Genomic DNA, 18,616 nt, shown 5'->3' with positions numbered 1-18,616 from the left:
TCCTAATGTGTGGGTGTTATTAGATGTAATACAAATCATAAGTTCCGGAACCAAATGCACTTGGGGAATTCTAGACTCTATTGTGTTGATAATTATAACTAAACTGTATGATTGCATAACAGCAGGGAGATGCTCTTTATTTTCTTTGTATTTGCCTCCAACGCACTCCAGCCCCTCGGACGTGGCTATGATGGTAGTTTGGGATTATTTGAGTCTTAGGATTTATTTAATGGTTACGCATACATGGTTTCATTTTTAGGTTGGGTCTCAGGACAACTCTAAGATGTAGGTAGTCTGGTACTCTCCCACTTTATAGGTGCAGAAACTTTCTCAGACCCTGCTTAGGGAATGACAGTTCTGGGTCTCAGGATGTATTTCTGAGCATGGGGTTTTGATGACGGTGTATCCTGTTTGCATCTTGGTCACGTGGACTATCGGAGAACCACAGAAGAAGCCCTGAAGCCTGATGCCTCTGCACCTGTGCAGTCAAACCTCCCTTCTATTTGCTCTTGGATTGGTAGGCGTCTGCTGGAGTCTCGCCACAGGCAAAACACTGCAGTGACAGGCCAAGGCCCCAGATGCAAACCCTCATGAGCAATCAGCTGGCAACCGTTTCCCAGCTGTGTGGCTGCCATGCTTTGTGCTAGAATAGAAAATTCTAGAATAGAAAATTTGGAAAGAAAAAAAAATTTTTTTTTTTGTTCCATGGAAGGGAAAAGACTTAGCGCGATGCTTTTATAGTACCTTCCTATTGTGCAACCTTAAATTGTTTAAACATGGGTTATTTTAGGCAAAGCCGACAGAGTCAAAGAGACTTGCCCAAGGGTATAGGCCCGGGCTAAAGCGGTGGCAAAACCCAAACATCAAATCGCCACTTTTTAATTTTATGCTGACTTTCACTTCAAAATAAATCATTTTCACTGTGCTGTTTTCTCTACAAAGGCACCAGATGGTGGCATGGAACACAGCAGCATGGTGTCATGAGACCCTCAACTGCGTGTTTTAAAAAATGAAGTGACTTTCCCCTTGACCCAGAAATTCAGAAATTTGGATGAGGGGTCATGTGCAAAAAGTCCACTTTACACTTAAACAAATATTTCAAATTTTTGTTTAAATTTTAATTAGTTAACATGTCATGTAATATTACTTTTCAGGAGTAGAATTTAGCGATTCATCACTTACATACAGCACCCAGTACTGACCCCAACAAGTGCCCTCTTTAATACCCATCATCCCTTTAGCCCATTCCCCCACTCCCCTCCCTCCCTTCCCCTCCAGCATCCCTCAGTTTTTTCTCTATGGTTAGGAGTCTCTTATGGTTTGCCTTCCTCTCTCTTTTTTTTCTTTTCCCCTATGTGCATCTGTTTTGTTTTACTTTAAAACAAAACAAAACAAAACAAAACAAAAGAAGGAAACAAATGTCTTAGCATAGGAAAATGGCTTTAAGAGTGGAGCATTATTGGGGGCACCTGGGTGGCTTAATTCATTGAGCATCCAGCTTCAGCTCAGGTCCATGGGTTCAAGCCCCACGTCTGGCTCTGTGCTGACAGCTCTGGGCCTGGAGCCTGCTTTGGATTCAGTGTCTCCCTCTCTCTCTTTCCCTCCCTCGCTCATGCTCTGTCTCTCTCCATCTCTCAAAAATAAATAAACATTAAAATTTTTTTTAAATTAAAAAAGAGTGGAGCATTGTGCAGCCATCACAATGAGATTTTCAAAAAGTATTTAACAACCTAGAAAACGACTTAGTGAGGCTGAGGAAAAAAGTACAAAATACATTTTGTATTTTCTGTAATGAGCACGTGTCACTGCCATACTCAGAAAAAAAGAAAAGAGATGCCAAGATCTTGTCACTTACCTCTGTGCCCCATAAAGGAGAGAGGCACCTATTCTAGTTTGTGATAATACTTAGCTTCTGACACGAAGGGCGATGGCTTGAAGCTGGCACGTTGCATGAAGGACCAGGCTCCAAAGTTGGCCCAGAGCACGTCCAAGGTTTCTTTCCAAGATCAGCTTCTGCATCGACTCCATCAGTCTCAGGACATGTTCTTTGGCTTCGCAGAAGACATAGGGAGGATGGTATTGGTGGGGTTTTGGGGTGATGGTGGGGGGTTCGGAGCTGACGGGCAAGAAAGAATCCTTGAAGACGTCTTTGGTGCAAAGACGTGATTTTATTAAAGCACGGGGACCGGACTCGTGGGCAGGAAGAGCTGCCCCGGGATCGTGATGGGGAACTGATTATCTACCCTCAGGTGGGGAGGGGGTCAGGGGTAGAGTAAGTCTCTAAGGAATTTTGGAAGCAAGGTTTCCAGGACTTTGAGGGGCTAGCCGCTGTTGGGAAAACCCCATTTATTACCATTTAGTAAAACCTCAGTCATGAGACCCTTCAGATGTATATCAGGGGGCCGTAAGCTTGGAGTATGATTGCCAGCATATATCTTGGGGGAGTTGAGATGAAATTTCCAAAGGAAGTTTTATGTGTTGAAGTAGACTTACAGGATCCTGGGGGGTCTGGATAATGTGAAGCCAAAATTCTCTTTTGCCCCCAGCAAAGTGTCATCCTCGAGGCAGCTGAGCTCCTAGAGGGAGGTCACTCTGCCTGTTTCAAGGACTTGTCACTGGGCTGTATAGGCAGTAAGGGAATTTAATTTTTCATCTGCCTTAGTTTCCCCCCATCACGTGGCAAGCACTTAAACCCCTTTCCTTTGTTCTTGGGGAGCCAGGAGTGTCCGAGGACCCTCACACAGATCCCTCCTGGTGGGGGACGGTGGAGCTGTTAACCTCTACTTTGCCCCACGCTCCCTCATCAGTATCTTCGGGGCAAAGGATGCCCTGAAGGGTAAGGTTTTCCCTACACATTTTGTTACATTGAAAGGACTTGGGAAGTATTTGCATTATTCCCATATTTATTTATCTCGGAGTAATTCTCCATCAATTTTCTCTTTCTTTCTGTTCTTTTCCTCTGGGGAGTTTATTTTGAGAAGGGTGCATGGATCCCTTACAGCCGACCAGAGCCACTCACTTCCATAGGCCCACAGGCTGGCAGCCGGCTTTATAACTTCGTATGTAGTTTACCTGTCCATTTAAACGTAAGACCAGGAGAATGACCATGGCAGCTTTCTACACAGGTCTATGGCATTTCCCCATTATAGGGGGCTTTAGAGAGGTCCTAGCCATCAGCAGGGAGCCCCCAGGACTGAAACACATCAGGCTTTGAGCAAGAAAAGGTGTTGAGGAAAATGGACAATGGGATTCCAGCTACTGTGACCATATGGCTTTAAACTGTTTATCTTGAGGATTTGGTGCATCTGCTACAGAGGAAAAGAGCAAATAAAACACACACACACACACACACACACACACAGCTTGGCGGCTTTTTTGAGTCTTTGGAGAAAGCTGTGTAAGGAGGGTCTGCAGCACTGATCATCAGGATCTGAAGGCGACAGAGGGAGGTCAGGCTCTGGAGAAGCCGGTCTCCCATCCTGGGCCCGGGCCTCTCCCTTTCCCTTCCTTCTCCTCCTGGTCTGTGGGTCATGCCACCTTGAAACGGTCACCAACTCAGCATTCAAGGTCACTGCTCTGGCTTAGCCTCTTCCAGGTTGCCGAAGAACCATCCCAACACTAGGGGGAGCCATCTCCTCACGTTGCAGTGCAGCCTCTGGCCTCGGAATCCATTTCTTTCTAGAGCTTTCCCTGTTCAAACCTCAGGGTCCGTGCTTAGCGGCAAGCAGGACTCTCAGAAGTATTGCGACAAACAAAGCCATCCCCGAGACATGCTCTCACGCAGGCTGCACGTGTGTCGGGGCTCAGACAGGTAGTTTCTTGCTCCCATCACACAGCCTCAGCGTGAAAGGGTCTTAGAACCCACGGAAACTCGCCCTTCGAATGTTCCTTCAACTCCTCACTGGGCCCCCTCAGCCCTCACACTTCCTGCAGCAACAATCTGCTCTCGGGATACATTGGTAAACAAGAAAGCATTGAACACTGTTTACTTAAAAAAAAAAAAAGAGTATGTACATGTGGTGCAAATAAAAATGTGAGAACAGGAGAGGCTTTGTAGGATTTTGGTGTGAAACAGGAAATTATATATGGCAAAAAAAAAAAAAAAAAAGGGAAATTATACCTTTTTTTTCTTTGCACAATTATTTAGTTGTAGTAAAAGCGAAAGTAAAAGTCAGGGCAAGGAAGGCACACAGACGGGAGGGGACATGCTCCTAGACCGTGGGATAGTGTGTGGCACAGTGGGATTCTGAAATGCCCAGGGGACGGATGTGATCTTCCTGGATCCCACAGTGGGGTGTACTGCCCAAGAAAGTGTTGATAACACTTGGGGACAGAGTAGTCATTTGTTGTTTTTATCAGTGAGGAGGCCCACAGAGAGGCTTTGAGGTTCCTGGTAAGTCAGGCTGGGGCTCTGTGTTGGGTACAAGGAAGATGGATGACACTAGTGAGCCCAATGGCCACAGCCGATCCCGCGGAGGAGACAGGCTGGGAACTGCATCGTCCAGGTGATTTGAGAACGAAGGAAGCTTTCCCTAGCCCGGCCGCAGTTTCTGTAGTGAATGAATTAGTGTGACCTTGCAGATGTCCCCGTGACCCAGAAGTGGTGAGGGATACGGAAGATTTTCATTTGGCTAACCGAGGACTTCCCCGCGGTGGGGAGTGGAGAGGGGGCTGGTGACATATTTCTGGGGATTTTCATCCTGGGCAGAGGATCGCGAGAATGGATAAAGGGACCATCTCTTTTGAGTTTTTAGGCAGTACGGGAGTTATTAGTGGGCTGGTCTTTGGAGACTAACAACAAGACTCCAGGAAAACAGAGTAGTCCAGACCATCTATATTGTATGGCTTAACACGGGAGAGAGGACCATCCCCTAATTCATTCATTCACTCAAGCATTGTTTCGTTTCACAAACATTCCCTGTGTGCTAGAGATCGTGACAGATGCTGTAGGGAACGAGGGCAACCAAGACTGATCCTGCTCTCCAGGGACTGTTGCCAATTCCCCCTGAATCAGTTTTTAACTCTTAAAAATCACCTTTCCTTAGTTATATTCCTGAAGAAACTGGCATGGGTGTTTGTCTAAAAATCAGAAGAACTTGGGGCGCTGGGTGGCTCAGTCAGTTAAGTGTCCGATGTCGACTCAGGTCATGATCTGACGGTCCATGGGTTCGAGGCCACATCAGTCTCCATGCTGACAGCTCAGAGCCTGGAGCCTGCTTCGGATTCCGTGTTTCCCTCTCTCTCTCTCCCCCTCCCCCACTTGTGGTCTGCCTCTCTTTCTCTCTCAAAAATAAGTAAACGTTAAAAAAATAAATACAAAATCAAAAGAACTAAATTGCACATAATTTTATAAACTCTGGGCTTTCTTTAATCTTTGAGGCTTGAAATGTATAGGAGTTCCTTCTACACCCGAGCCCCAAAGAGGCCGCAAGCTCCTCCTGTCATATCTTGGCAACTAATTGAAGCAATGAAAGGGAAAGAAATGATAAAAATAAATCATTCCAGTTGGCAGAGCATCGCTGTGTGGTTCCAAGGGACTGTTCATCAGAAATGGAGTTGGTACCATCTTGGTGGCACTGGGTCACATTGGTCCCCTTGTGACAATGACAGTAGTAACTGTTCTCTCCTCTTGTGATCTATGACAGTGCTATGCACCATGGAATCAACAGAGTTTATGTAATCCAGGTCTGCTGACATTCTTGAGGCATGGAAATTTTCCTTATTTGTTTTAACTCTAAAAGTTTCCTGAGAACGTTCTAGAAGTAGACTTTTGTGAGTAGTAGCCATCAATCCTGGCTACTGATTGAAATCAATTGTGGAACTTAAAAAAATACAGATGTCCACTGAAGACATGAATTAAAATCTACACGTACATTTTATTTTATTTTTATTTTATCTTTTAAATGCTTATTTGTTTATTTTGAGAGAGGGAGAGAGAGCAGGGGAGGGACAGAGAGGGAATGCCAAGCAGGTTCCCTGCTGTGAGCCCAGAGCCCGAATCGAGGCTCGATCTCATGAACTGTGAGATCGTGATCTGAGCCGAAATCAAGAGTCAGACGCTTACCCCACTGAGCCACCTAGGTGCTCCCTCTTTTTTTGTACGTTTTATTTCTTAAAAAATTTTTTTAATGCTTATTTATTTTTGAGAGACAGAGAGAGACAGAACACAAGCGGGGAAGGGGCAGAGAGAGAGGGAGACACAGAATCTGAAGCAGGCTCCAGGCTCTGGGCTGTCAGTACAGAGCCCGATGGGGGGGCTTGAACCCGTGAACTGTGAGATCATGGCCTGAGCCAAAGTCAGACACTCAACCGACTGAGCCACCCAGGCACCCTTGTACATTTTATTGTTAATCAGTTCCTGAGCTTGAATGTTCAGTGACTGGACAGGGAGGAAATAAATCATAGTATATCTGTGATGGAATACTATGCTACCATCTAAAATTATGGTGAGGAAAAATTTCCTGAGTTGAGAAAATATTAATAATGCATTGTTGACTTAAAAAAAAATCAGGCTCAAAAGAGTGTTTTTGGGTGCACAATAGGATGATATTAAACAATCCTGTGTTTCCATGCATCATATAGAAGACCAGAAGGGGCGACACAAACATGTTGGGGGTGGTGACCTCTCGGTGGTGAGTTTTGCTTGTCTTTTCCTTTGCTTTTCTGTGTTTTCTAAGTGCCACGCATGAGGTATTTATTGCTTTTACACTGAGGAAAAATTCTCTCAATAAATGTTAATGGTTTTCCCTTCAGAAACATGATGAAGAAGGGCAAAGAAACTAGATGCATGGGACTGCTCCATCCATCCATTTTTTTTTTTGTTTATTTAATTTTTGAAAGAGAGAGAGAGAGAGCAGAGGAGGGGGAGAGAGAGAGGGAGAGAGAGAATCCCAAGCAGGCTCTGAGCTGTCAGCACAGAGCCGGGTGCAGGGCTCCGACAGGCATACGGTGAAATCATGACCTGAGCTGAAGTTAGACGCTTAACCGACTGAGCCACCCGGTCACCCCCATCCATTTATTTTTTCATGATTTTTATTTCGTCTTTAAGTTTTTTTCATTCGTTGTTTTCCTTACTTTTATTTCATCTTTTTTTCTATTTCTTAAGGCAAACGTGTTAAGCACCGATAGGGTTAAGCACTTGGACTGTAGAGGCAAGGCCAGTGCTGTGGTGCTTACCCTCCAGCAGGCCCAAAAGGCTGTGAGGAGCTCGTTCAAACGCAGGGTCCCTCCCTAGAGCCTTCTGGGAAAGTAGTTCTGGGTGGGGCCTGGGAATTTCCTATTTTAAACAACTTGTCCGTGTATTTCCGACACGGGCGGTCCAGGACCAGGCTTTACGAACCTATGAGAAATGGGCACTTGGGCTTAAATAGCTTCAAGTCTAAAGCTGATGAAAAATGTTAGAATGCGGGGTGCCTAGAGGCTCAGTAGGTCGAGCCTCTGACCTCAGCTCAGGTCATGATCTCAGTTAGCGAGTTCAAGCCCCACATTCGGCTCGTCGCTATCAGCGAAGAGCCTGCTTCAGATCCTCTGTCCCCCTCTCTCTCTGCCCCTCCCCTGCTCACCCGCGCTCTCTCTCAAAACTAAATAAACATTAAAAAAAAAAAAAGACAGAGAGAGAGAAAAAAATGTCAGAATGCGAAAACCTGGTTTGTTGGTTCCGTCGGGGAATTCAACTTCATTTCCCCCAGGATGCCCCTGGACCCACGCTCCTTAGCCACACTGTCTTATTTTAGAATGCAACAGTTTAACTGGGATGACAATCAAAATATACCTGATCAGGCTGCCAGCCTCCTGGGAGGAGAGTCGATGTGGCAAACACCTTCCTTCCTTAAGGACAGTCAGAGAGCAACAGCACAAAAAGTGTTAGTAATCCTAATAGCAGAACCATGTTATAAGTGGCTAGTGCGTGGCAGAAGGCTCATCTAAGCCCATTTAATCCAAAACCCATAGGTTACCTACAGATAAAATCATCCCCGTTCTACAGAAGAGGAGACTGAGGTTTAGACAGGTTAATTAACGTGTACAAGATCACATGGCCGGTCAGTCGGCTTGTCCCCAAGAGGCCGTGGGCTCAACTACTATATTACCCAGCCCCAAACTCTACCAGTGGCCACTCCACTACCTCCTGATGTGAAGCTGCCTCCAGAGCTCAAGAATATCGACCACCCAGGCAGCTTGTGCTAGGTGGCCCCAGCTGAATGTTTCCTGGTGTGAAATTATTATTTAACTTCAACCTTCTAAAACGGTGCCCTTCATGCTTCCAGCTGGTACAAAGTTAAAAACACTTGATAAAATGCATAAAACACAGCCAGCAGCGTATTTCCAAATCACGTTGTAAGCCAGGCAGCATTCGCCCGAAACACATCCTTGGGGGCAAAGTAGTTAAGAGAACTCCCGTAGAGTCTGCGGATGGGGGTGTCCGTTGAGGCAGGGAAAGCTGGGGATTCGGGGAGGCCTGGGCCCTGCAGCTGGGCCTTACGGGGACAGGGTGGGGAGGGCTTCAGCAGATGCAGGGAAATTTCCTACCTTTTCAATCTCAGTAAACTTGAGATCAAAACAAAACCTATCGTGTACCCTATCCCCAGACATGATTTTTCATTCTTTTTGGTAGTAGTATGATGTGCCATTATTATGATTTCAATGTTTTATTTTATTGAGATATAATTCACATACCATACACTTGAATTTTTTTTTTTTTTTTTTAATTTGAGAGAGAGAGAGAGGGTGTGAGAATCTCAAGCAGGGTCCATGCTCAGCATGGAGCACAAAGTGCTGGGATCATGATCTGAGCTGAAATCAAGAGTCCGAAGCTCAATTGACTAAGCCACCCACGTGCCCTTCCCATACCCTTTTGAAATGTTCATTTCAGTGGTTATTACATTCACGAGGTTATGCAACTCTTACCACTGTCTAATTCAAGAACATTTCATCAGGCCCACAAGAAATGCCCATTGGCAGTTACTCCCCATGCTCTCCTCCCCCCAGCAGCTGGAAACTTGTGATGATTTTTAATGGTTAGATCTTTTCTCTTTTCGATTAGATTCTAAGAGACCTTGGAATGCCTCTTCTTGGCACAAAATAAACGCGTAGTAAATGTTTTTCCTTGGTGATAAAGCCCTCAAATTCTCTCCTGTCTATTCCTTTTCTGATCGGTATGATAATTTTGAAATTATGTTAATGGACCACAAGAAGAAAACATACAGCTGAATTCTATTTTTTTCCTGTCTCTCTGCCCACGCCCCCTTATAGGAAGGCCTGAACTCAGAGGTCTCATGTCAACGGGATAAATGTTTTATTGGCCTTATTTTTAATTCTGTTTGATTTAGGAAAGGACAAGGACATCTTGGGTCTTACACTGTAACACGAATATTGACAGGTCAGTGATATTTCATGTTTTTCCTGCTCATAAAAATACAGTGAGGAAATTAACAGCCTGGACTGTGGGAAAAGAAGAAATGCCAAAATGCTGATATGCCTGGGTCTGAACTGGTTGTTTACAGAGTGAAAAGCAGGTCACACATAGGCTGAGACGCGACTTCCGTCATGCCTGGGAATCTACAAACTCATTTCTCTCTCATTGGCAGAACATGAAAGCTAAAGATTATCCCCTAATCCTGTGGCATTTTTTAATCCATGGAATGGGCTTTGCTGCTCAAAAATTTTCACTTAAAGTCACACACTCTTTGGAGATACAATCATTTTGTTTACCCCTGGTAGTATCAGTGGAAAAAGTTGTCGGAATGAATGTCTACAATAGTTAGCGTGGATGAAAATGGTTTTGCCACTGTCCGTCTCAAATTTGTTTTTCAGTTCAGATACTGGAAGTTCTTGTGAGAGCTTTTCCTTTGAAAAACAAGGGCATGACCTTTAATGTACTGGGGAAAAGTGGAGAAAACCCGGATGTCCATCACTGGGTGAACCGACCAAATGTGGTATATCCATACAACGGAATATTATTCAGCCATAAAAAGGAAGTGCTGATACATGCAACCACATGGATAGACGTTGACATCGTCTGAGTGAAAAAAGCCAGATACAAAAGGCCACAGGTTATATGACTCCATTTACATGGAATATCTGCCAAAAGGCAAATCCATAGAGACAGAAAGTAGGGTGGCTGTTGCCAAGGGCTGGGGGGGTGGGGCGGGGAGTGACTGCTAATGGGTACGGGATATCTTTTTTGAGGTAATGAAAATGTTCTGGAATTAGACAGTGGTGATGTTTGTACAACTTTGTGAATATGCTAAAAACTGCTGAATTGTGTGTGTGTGTGTGTGTGTATATATATGTATATTGTATATATGTATATATATATATATATATATACATATACATATATATATATATATGTATATTTACAAGTTTTTAAAAGTAGTCTCCATGCCCAATGCAGGGCTTGAACTCACAACGCTGAGATCAAGCGTCACATGCTCTACCACCTGAGCCAGGCACGCGTCCCTAAATTGTATACTTTAAAAGGGTGAATTTCACAGTATGTTACGTTATACCTCATTTAAAAAAGGTGAAAAGAAAATATTTGCTGCAAAGCCTCCCTAGGGGTTAAAAATAAGAGTAAGGGCGAGGTGGGGGGGAGAATCTGACCTTATTTTGTTGGTGCCTAGGATGACTTAGCATCACACTCCGAGGGGCACCTGCTAGAATAAAACCATTCCTGTCCTTGACACTGGAACATGGATCATTCTCACCTGGATCATGAAACTGAAGAATTTTGACAGCTGGGAAGGACTTTAGAGATTCTAGCCCATTCTCCCAGTTGTCCAGTGAGGATACTAGTCATAGGCAGTAGAAATGGCAGGTTCAAAGTTGCCTCATTAGTGGCTGAGCTGGACCTAAAACCTAGCAGTCTTTCCATTTGATATATATTGTAGTTGTTTTCCTCCCTCTCCTCAGCCTCTCCTGACTCACATACAATTATGCATTCTACAGACCTTAATCTTTTTGAAACACAGATCTTAGGTCACCTCCTTCCTAAAAAACAAAACAACAACAAAAAACCTTCAGTGGCTCCCCATTGCCCTTCATCTTCTATCTGCCACTTGGCTCCCATGGTTCCCTAAGTGGACTATCCTTGCTGGCCCAACACACACTGTGCTTTTCAATATCACACGTTTGTTCAATTTCACATTTTGTTGCTAAGCTTTGTATATTTTTATGTCTTCATCCTCAGCCAGACCCCAAATTTCTTCAAGACCGAGATCAGGTTTTGTGTACCTTTGACCTCTGAGAATGGGGCATAATGCCATTCCTTGAACTTGTAAATCGGTTGGTTCCATTCAAGACTATTCGTCTTTGCCTGGGTAAATCCAAGGAATATCCTAGAGGAGGTCTAGTGACAGGTGGCTTTTTTGTGCCACATTTCTTTTGTTGGAGGACAAAGACTGCGTTTATTTTTTCTGGATGTAATTCGAACAAAAAGATTCTAGAACCTTCTCATGAGATTAGACTTAGTTTCAAAACGGCAAAACGCACGGACTTAAAAAAAAAAAAAAAAAAGAACCAAACGTTATTTTTGAAATAACCTTTTTATTTGTTACAGAAGTAATTTGTGCTCCTTGTAGAGGATTTGGAAAATTCTGAGAAAGTTCCAGGAACATAAAGAAGAAAATAAAAAGCGCACATGATCCTAGCCACTAGGGAATATCTATTGATAAGCTTTGATTTGCATAGCCATTTTTCTATGCACGCCACAGATATTGTTTCTGAAAATGAGATCCCATTCTGCATGCTGTTTTGTAACCTGCTTTTAAATTAAATGAGAAATGAAACTTTAATAGTATTGCATTAAGTGGGAAGAATTTTGTTGCTGTCAACTCAAATGATTCATGCTGATGACACAGAGAAAAAGCGACTCAATATTTGTTTTGCTTCTTTGCTTCTCTTGGTGCAGGAAAGGGTGAAGCAGGCAGAGAAGGGACAGTTCTGAGAACTCAGAAGTCCGGGCCTTTCTAGCTACCGTCTTACTGGAGGGGGTGGGGGGCGGGGAGCCGCTTTGCTTCTTTGGGCCCGTGTCTTCCCACCAGTTCTGTGAGGGAACTGTGTTCATGAAGATCCTCTTCTAGCTCTTGGCTTTTGTGAGCTTTAAGTTTCTCCCCGTCCCTTCTTTGTGCTTGGGTATTTCAGAGCCCTGTGTGTGCTTAGAAGGCAGGGAATGTGACCGTGTTTTTCCCCGATTTATGCCAGCACAGTGCCTGGCAAAGAACTGTCGCTCAATAAATATTTATTAATGGATGAACGAATGAGACTGTCCTGAATGATGTCTTTTGTCACGAGCATCATTAGACCACGTGGCCTGCTTTTGGAAGCACCAAATCGGAGTTCGCTATTTAAGTTCTCCGAACTGGGATAATAATATAAGTAAGTGATACCACATATCGATTGCTCTCATTTGGCTCTCTCTGGGGCCCCGTTACGAAGATATTACCAGTTCCATTCCGCAGGTAAATGGATGGCCACGTTCTGCTGGCCTTCTAATTCCAGGTCTCAGGTCCTTTCTGCTCCAGCACACTGTCTTTCAGGCACCCCATTTTCTCTCCGGTTGGGAGAGTTAACTGTACAAGCATTTGGGCAAACTTAAAGCAGAAGTTCTCAAACTTTAGCGTTCTGAAGAATTGCCCGGGGCCTAGCGATCCACATTGAAATAATCATTTGGGGTGATTTTGAGGCAGGTGGTCTGAAAGAACACACTTTGAGGAACACTAGCTTAAAATATTTCAGATTCAGGGCTCCTGAGTGGCTCAGTCGGTTGAGCTTCTGACTTCGGCTCAGGTCACGATCCCGCGGTTCGTGAGTTCAAGCCCTGTGTCGGGCTCTGTGCCGACAGCTCAGAGCCTGGATCTTGCTTCGGATTCTGTGTCTCCCTCTCTCTCTGCCCTTCCTCCATTCACGCTCTGTCTCTCTGTGTCTCTGAAAAATGAATAAATGTTGAAAAAAAAAATTTCAGATTCAGTATTTTGTTAAGCAGAGGCGGTGGCCATGATAAGGTCATTAGGATCTTCATCAAGCATCAGCTTGCCCAAGCTTTGGTTTCCAAGGAGACTGGGGAAGAACAATACAATTGTTCGTGTTCCTTATGGACCTACTGTGCCAGGAGATTTTCTAAACACTTTACATATATTCTCTTCTTTAATTCTCTTAAGAGCCCTGTGGGGTATGTCCTATTATTGCCTCCATTGTTGAAGGAAACTGAGGCTCAGACAAGGACATTTGGCTTATCTACAATCAGGTGAAGTTGATAATGGGATTAACTACTCAATTCCTACTACTGCCGGGATCAGGAAACCTAATTCTTAATTATTTGTATAACAGCCAGGGGAAACTGGTGAGTGTCATTGGCTGATAGGGAGAGTAATTCATATTTTGGCTTACACATTCATGTCCTTTCCCTGACGTGGATTGCTCTTGGCAATTGTGGAACTGGAAAACAGAACAAAATGAAACAGTGAAACAAGTGATATTCACGTCACGGTCCCTTCTTCCCTTGGGTAGGCCCAGCCCTAGAACCGGTCCCTTCCATATTCTGGAAATAATGTTGCTTTTACCTCAAAACCGAACTGCTCTTTTGGGGATATTTGAACGTTAACTACCGACCAGACATTTGATGATAGTGGGGAATTGTTGTTGTTGTTGTTGTTGTTGTTTTAGGTATGATGCTGATACTGTGGTAATGTTGACTGCTTAGATTTTAGAGCTCTATGCTGAAATCGGCATGCGTGAGCTATCAAGAAGTTTTGGATTTGCTTCAGAATAATCCAGTTTGGGAAAGTGGTAGGTAAAACAAGATTGGTTTTAGGATGATAATTGTTGACGCTGGCTGTGAACACGTAAGTGTTTATTACATGATTGCCTCTGGTTTTGTATGTTTAAACACTTTCCTAATAAAGAGTAAAAAGTAATTACCTGTCTCACGTCCCTTTCACTCTGCAAGTGGATTTAATAAGTTTCGCTAAAGCACTCGAGGTTAATAATGGATTAATATGTGGTTGCTGCAAGAGAACATTTACCTTTTTAACGAGCATCTGCGATGTCTTAATCCAAAGAAGCAAATGTTTTGGAAATCTCAAGCATTGTCCTCGCCTAATAGGGGATGTGTTTAGTGTCAGCTCAAACTTTCTCCTTCCCCAGTTTACCTGTGTGTGGAATCGGTCCTGATCCCTGACTTCGAGGACACTCTTCGTAACCTCTCCCTTTTCTTTTTTAACAACGCTTTCTAATGACTTTATACTGCCTAACATTCAAAATGTCTTCGGTTGTCACTCCTAGAGCCTTGTTACTTTTCTGTGAGCGGACAGCGAGTATTGTTAAGCTTGTGAACAAATAGGGGTTCCAGGAGCTTAATTGGATGTAGTTAGTGGACTGGCTAATTCACTGTTGTATCCGTCTCTCTTACGAACAGGCGGCATGCCTGGAACACCTACTATACATTCAGTGTGGTGCTGGGTTGACAATGTACAGAGATGCATTCAAGGGTGCCTGGCTTTGAGGTGCTCACCGATTTTAGGAGAGAAAACAGTGCTAAGTGAATAAAGCTAAGCGGTTGAGGACTTCATGGAGAGGGTGAGACTTCTGCTGGGCCACGCAAAATAAGCCCGAGTTCATCACCCACCCAATTAACATCGGCATCGGGGAATTAACTGGTTAACCCAAACCCAGGAACCTTGCCATCTGCCTGGCCCGACACGCGTTCTGTGTTGTTGGTGTTGGACTTCTCGCTCTCTCTCTTTTTTTTTTTTTCATCTGAAATCTCCATTTGCCTTGCCGTTTGTAACTCCTGCAGGATTTTTCTTAAAGCCTTCCCATGGCACCGTTATCTACACCGCACAAAATGAAGCAGACCTCTTTCCTGGGGACGCAGGGAGCCGCGGGGTGCTGGAAAGGAATGGGTGGAAGGCAGAATGACGGCCTGGACATCATCCCTTCTAGGATATAGCCCAGGGGCGTTCCCATTCTTCTGTGACACATATGCCTGCATCTTCAGGCTCCAGGCGACCGACGGTCGGTGTGGACAGCCTCACTCGTGTTTACCTGTTCGGGCAGCCATTACTCACCTCTTCCCACACACCCCCACCCTGGCACACAAAGCCACAGAGTGACAAAACAATTTTTTTTTTTTTAAAAAAAAAACCTCCCCCCCAACCCCATTCTAAAATGTCAAGCGTTTCGGTTTTGAGAAAAAAAGAAAGCTGAAGAAAGCATGACTCATGACAGGGCTGACAAACAACTATCCGGAGGTATGCTAGTGAGTCACGCTGTGGAGATCTGCCTTTATGTTGTGGAAAGGGCCCGGGATGGAAGGAGCATCATGGGACCAGCCAGTAAAATTCCACTACGCTCTGAAGCCCATTTGGAGGTGATTTCAAAACACTGGGCTTTTTCCGGCCCCGACCTGATGGGAGGCTCTGGGTACCCTCAGGTATGTCGATCTCTACAGGAAGTCGGGAGGCATGATTATTAATAACTGGAACAAAATCGTTATTATCTTTCCATGCCCGATGCCATGCTGAACGAGCCCTGCTTGCTTCTGCGAGCCAGCCAGACTGCTGGATTTTCTTGAAGGGTATTGGGTTGCTAAGCAACAGCGCTGGCAGCATCCATCATGCCCAGCAATGTCAGCACCCGAGTGTGGCCCTGCAGAGCACGCTTGCACCCCTCCCCCAGCCTCCCCTTGCACTCCTCCCTCCCCCCCCCCCCATGAAAACGTTAATTTGCATCTTGGGGGCAGTGCCAGGTGATTCTGGGTCTAAAACACCACGGGGCAGCACATGAAGCACAAATATTGTTTTTGGTGGCAGAACGGGGCATGTGACGTCGTTGAAAATACAGGCTCATTTGTGTACCCACCTCATATAAGGAGTGTAGGCATAATTTAAAAGCCTGCACGTCAAATACCTTGGTGGGTTCTGCCTTTAAGTCATTTTCCCTCTCTGCCCATACAGCATCTTATTTATACCCGGTTCAGTCCATATCTATCTCCCTCCCTTTGTTCCGTGGTCTCCTGGGTGATGGAGTTATTGTTTGTGTGTAGGGCTCTGTGGACAAAAGAGAGCCTATTTCTAGATGGGAGATGGCCCTGTGCTTAACGGTTGGAGGCCGCTGTTTGCAAGGCCTGTCACTATGACAGTTTTGCTCTGGAACTGCCCATTTTTCTGGGCAGGGTCCCCATGTGGGCACCATCTATCTGTGCCTTTTACTTCCTTTTGAGGGGCGCCAGGCCGAGTAAACTGGTAAAGTGCTGGAGGCAGAGTCGTAGACAAGAAAGAGTATCTGCTTTGGATCCTCTCGGATAGACCTAGATCCAAATCCTTTCTCCTCCCCAACCAACTCTGGCATCTTGGCAAGTGACTCTCCCTATTTCTGAAAAGGAAGTTAATGAAAACCACCTCACCGGGTTGTTGGGGGAGGGCCTAGTGTGAAAATGCATCAATACGCCTGGCCCACAGTGTTTATTAAATGGCAGATATTACAAGGATTGAGTGAATCACACATGATTCCCAGTTGGAAGGGCGTTTAAGGCGTCATCTGGTTCAGCCCCGTAAGAAATTCTAATTCCCCCGCATCTTCCGGTGGATAAGCAGGGCAAGCTGCTGGTGGATTGCCAAAGGCTACGCCAAGTTGACCCTTGGTGATAGGGTTGGGTTATAAGATCTCAGACTCCTGGTCCAGTGGTCTTTCTTCTGGGCCCATTATGATACCTGCTGCCTTCCTTAAAGTTATCTTGAGGCCTTACGGTGGACTGATGGTTCTCCTTATAACTTGTTCAAGTCTGACTGGCAGGAACTTTTGACTAACTGTAGGGTTTTGGTGGTGATCAAAACATAGAATTTGACCGGAGGCCTGGAGAAGATGAAAAAAGTGCCCGAGGAGCCCATGAGGATGACTTTACTGGGTTTTCCTCTGACAACTCTACCATGCTTTATGTTACCTCTGCTCTAAAGCCATGAAACAAGACCTTTATATCTCCTCAGTTATTACCAAACATGCAATTTTATACATTTAAAGTATCCCTCGTCTCCTCAAAAATCCATACCATTCTTTCTTAGAGAAACCACGTTCCCTGAAGGAAAGCGGGGGCCTTCCTGGTCTGGTGTTCCCAGTGAAGGAAGAGCCAAGCAGGCAGCCCTCAGCTCGAGCCCAAGGAAGCTATGTTGGTCTAGTTGGGCGTGCAACTCCTTTTTAGGAGCCTAGAAAGAGGAACAAGGGATTGGTCTAGGTTTGCTCCAGGTCAAAGCTGGGGGGAAAAGACAATGAGCAAAGTAAATTTTGAAGGAGATAGACCAGTGCACTTGGGAGACCCAAGCTACAAGGAGTGGAAGGGATACATCGGTGGCCAAGAAAAGGATATGAGTAAGGAAGGGGCTCTTGTGAAATCCTACCAGGGAGGCTCTCTGTGAATCTCTCTCTTAGCCCCACTGAAGGGTCCTGGGGCACCAAACCAGGAAGAGGTGGGAAACATTCCTCCAAAGTCAGGATGTGGTATACACTAACTAGAGGTGATTCGATGTCCAGGGTCAGTGACAAAATACTCATATCTAGAAAACTGGGTCAAGGACATGGGCCAGACTTATCTTTGCTTTATCACTCAGCTATGTCACTTCAAGCAAGTCATATAACCTGGGAACCTCAGTTTCCTTATCAGAAAAATGGGGATAAGAATATATGCGTTAAGGTTGATTTGAGAATAAATGAGATAATCTACATAAAGCACTATGTACAATCCCTGACATGCAGAATAGCGCAGAATGAGTAACTCTTTTTGTTGTTATGGCCTGAGGGTCTCCCAGGAAGAGAAGCACTCACACTTGTTCTTCAGTCACAGGTTAGAAAAGCCCCAATTCTACCCCAAAACGTGAAAGCCTTTTCACTCAAGCATAGTGAAGTGGTCTGCAGAAAACTTACAAGCATGGCCTTGGGGCCCAGTCCAGCTCCCTGGAAAAAACTGTTATTTTCCCAGCCTGCCAACAACAATTTCCTTCTTTTGGGTGGCCCTGAGCACAGGGCTGGGTCCTCAGGGGCTATTTGAAAATTAGGACTCAAAAAGTATAAGCTGCACCCCATGATTACACTGGTTGTTCCATCAGAGAGGTGTGACTTTGAGGGGGAGCTCACATGAGATCCTGGGACTGAGCCAAAGGCGGGTGTGACTTTCCCAGACTCAACCTCTTGACAAATAAAATAATAAGGAAATACATAATAAGAGAATGCTAATTAAAAGAAAGTTAGTGTGGCCATAACAGTATCAGGCAAAATAGTCTTTAATTATTAAAGCACTATTAGAGCATATTAGGAGGGTGCCTGGCTGGCTCAGTCAGTAGAGCATGTGACTCGCCATCTGAGGGTTGTGAGTTCAAACCCCACGTTGGGCATGAAGACTACTTAAAAAAATTAAAAGCCGGGAAGTGGGTGCAACACGACAACAACAACAACAAAACAATGCAGTGTTAGGGAGAAAAAAGTATGTAGTCACTACATATGATAAAAGGAACAATTCATCAAGATACGTTCACCTGGATTGCACCTAACAAGATTGCCTTAAAAAAATCTATATCAAACACTTGCATAATAACGGGAAATATTGGCAAATATTTTCCACATTTATAGT

The 18,616-nt window shown here is 44.7% G+C and overlaps 1 long non-coding RNA gene across 1 annotated transcript in view; it reads left to right on the top strand.

Moving 5' to 3' along the window:
* The first annotated feature begins 15,240 nt into the window (after window positions 1-15,240).
* LOC109249733 (uncharacterized) overlaps window positions 15,241-18,616 on the top strand; it is a 30,712-nt gene continuing 27,336 nt past the window's right edge. The window contains exon 1 of the long non-coding RNA XR_002072734.2: window positions 15,241-15,430. This is a non-coding gene — a long non-coding RNA (uncharacterized LOC109249733). The remainder of the gene's footprint in view (window positions 15,431-18,616) is intronic.

The sequence above is a fragment of the Panthera pardus genome, unplaced genomic scaffold (genome assembly GCF_024362965.1).
Source record: "Panthera pardus isolate Hobbes unplaced genomic scaffold, ASM2436296v1 HiC_scaffold_16, whole genome shotgun sequence".
Lineage (NCBI taxonomy): Eukaryota > Metazoa > Chordata > Mammalia > Carnivora > Felidae > Panthera > Panthera pardus.
This window is presented reverse-complemented; position numbering and strand designations above follow the sequence as displayed.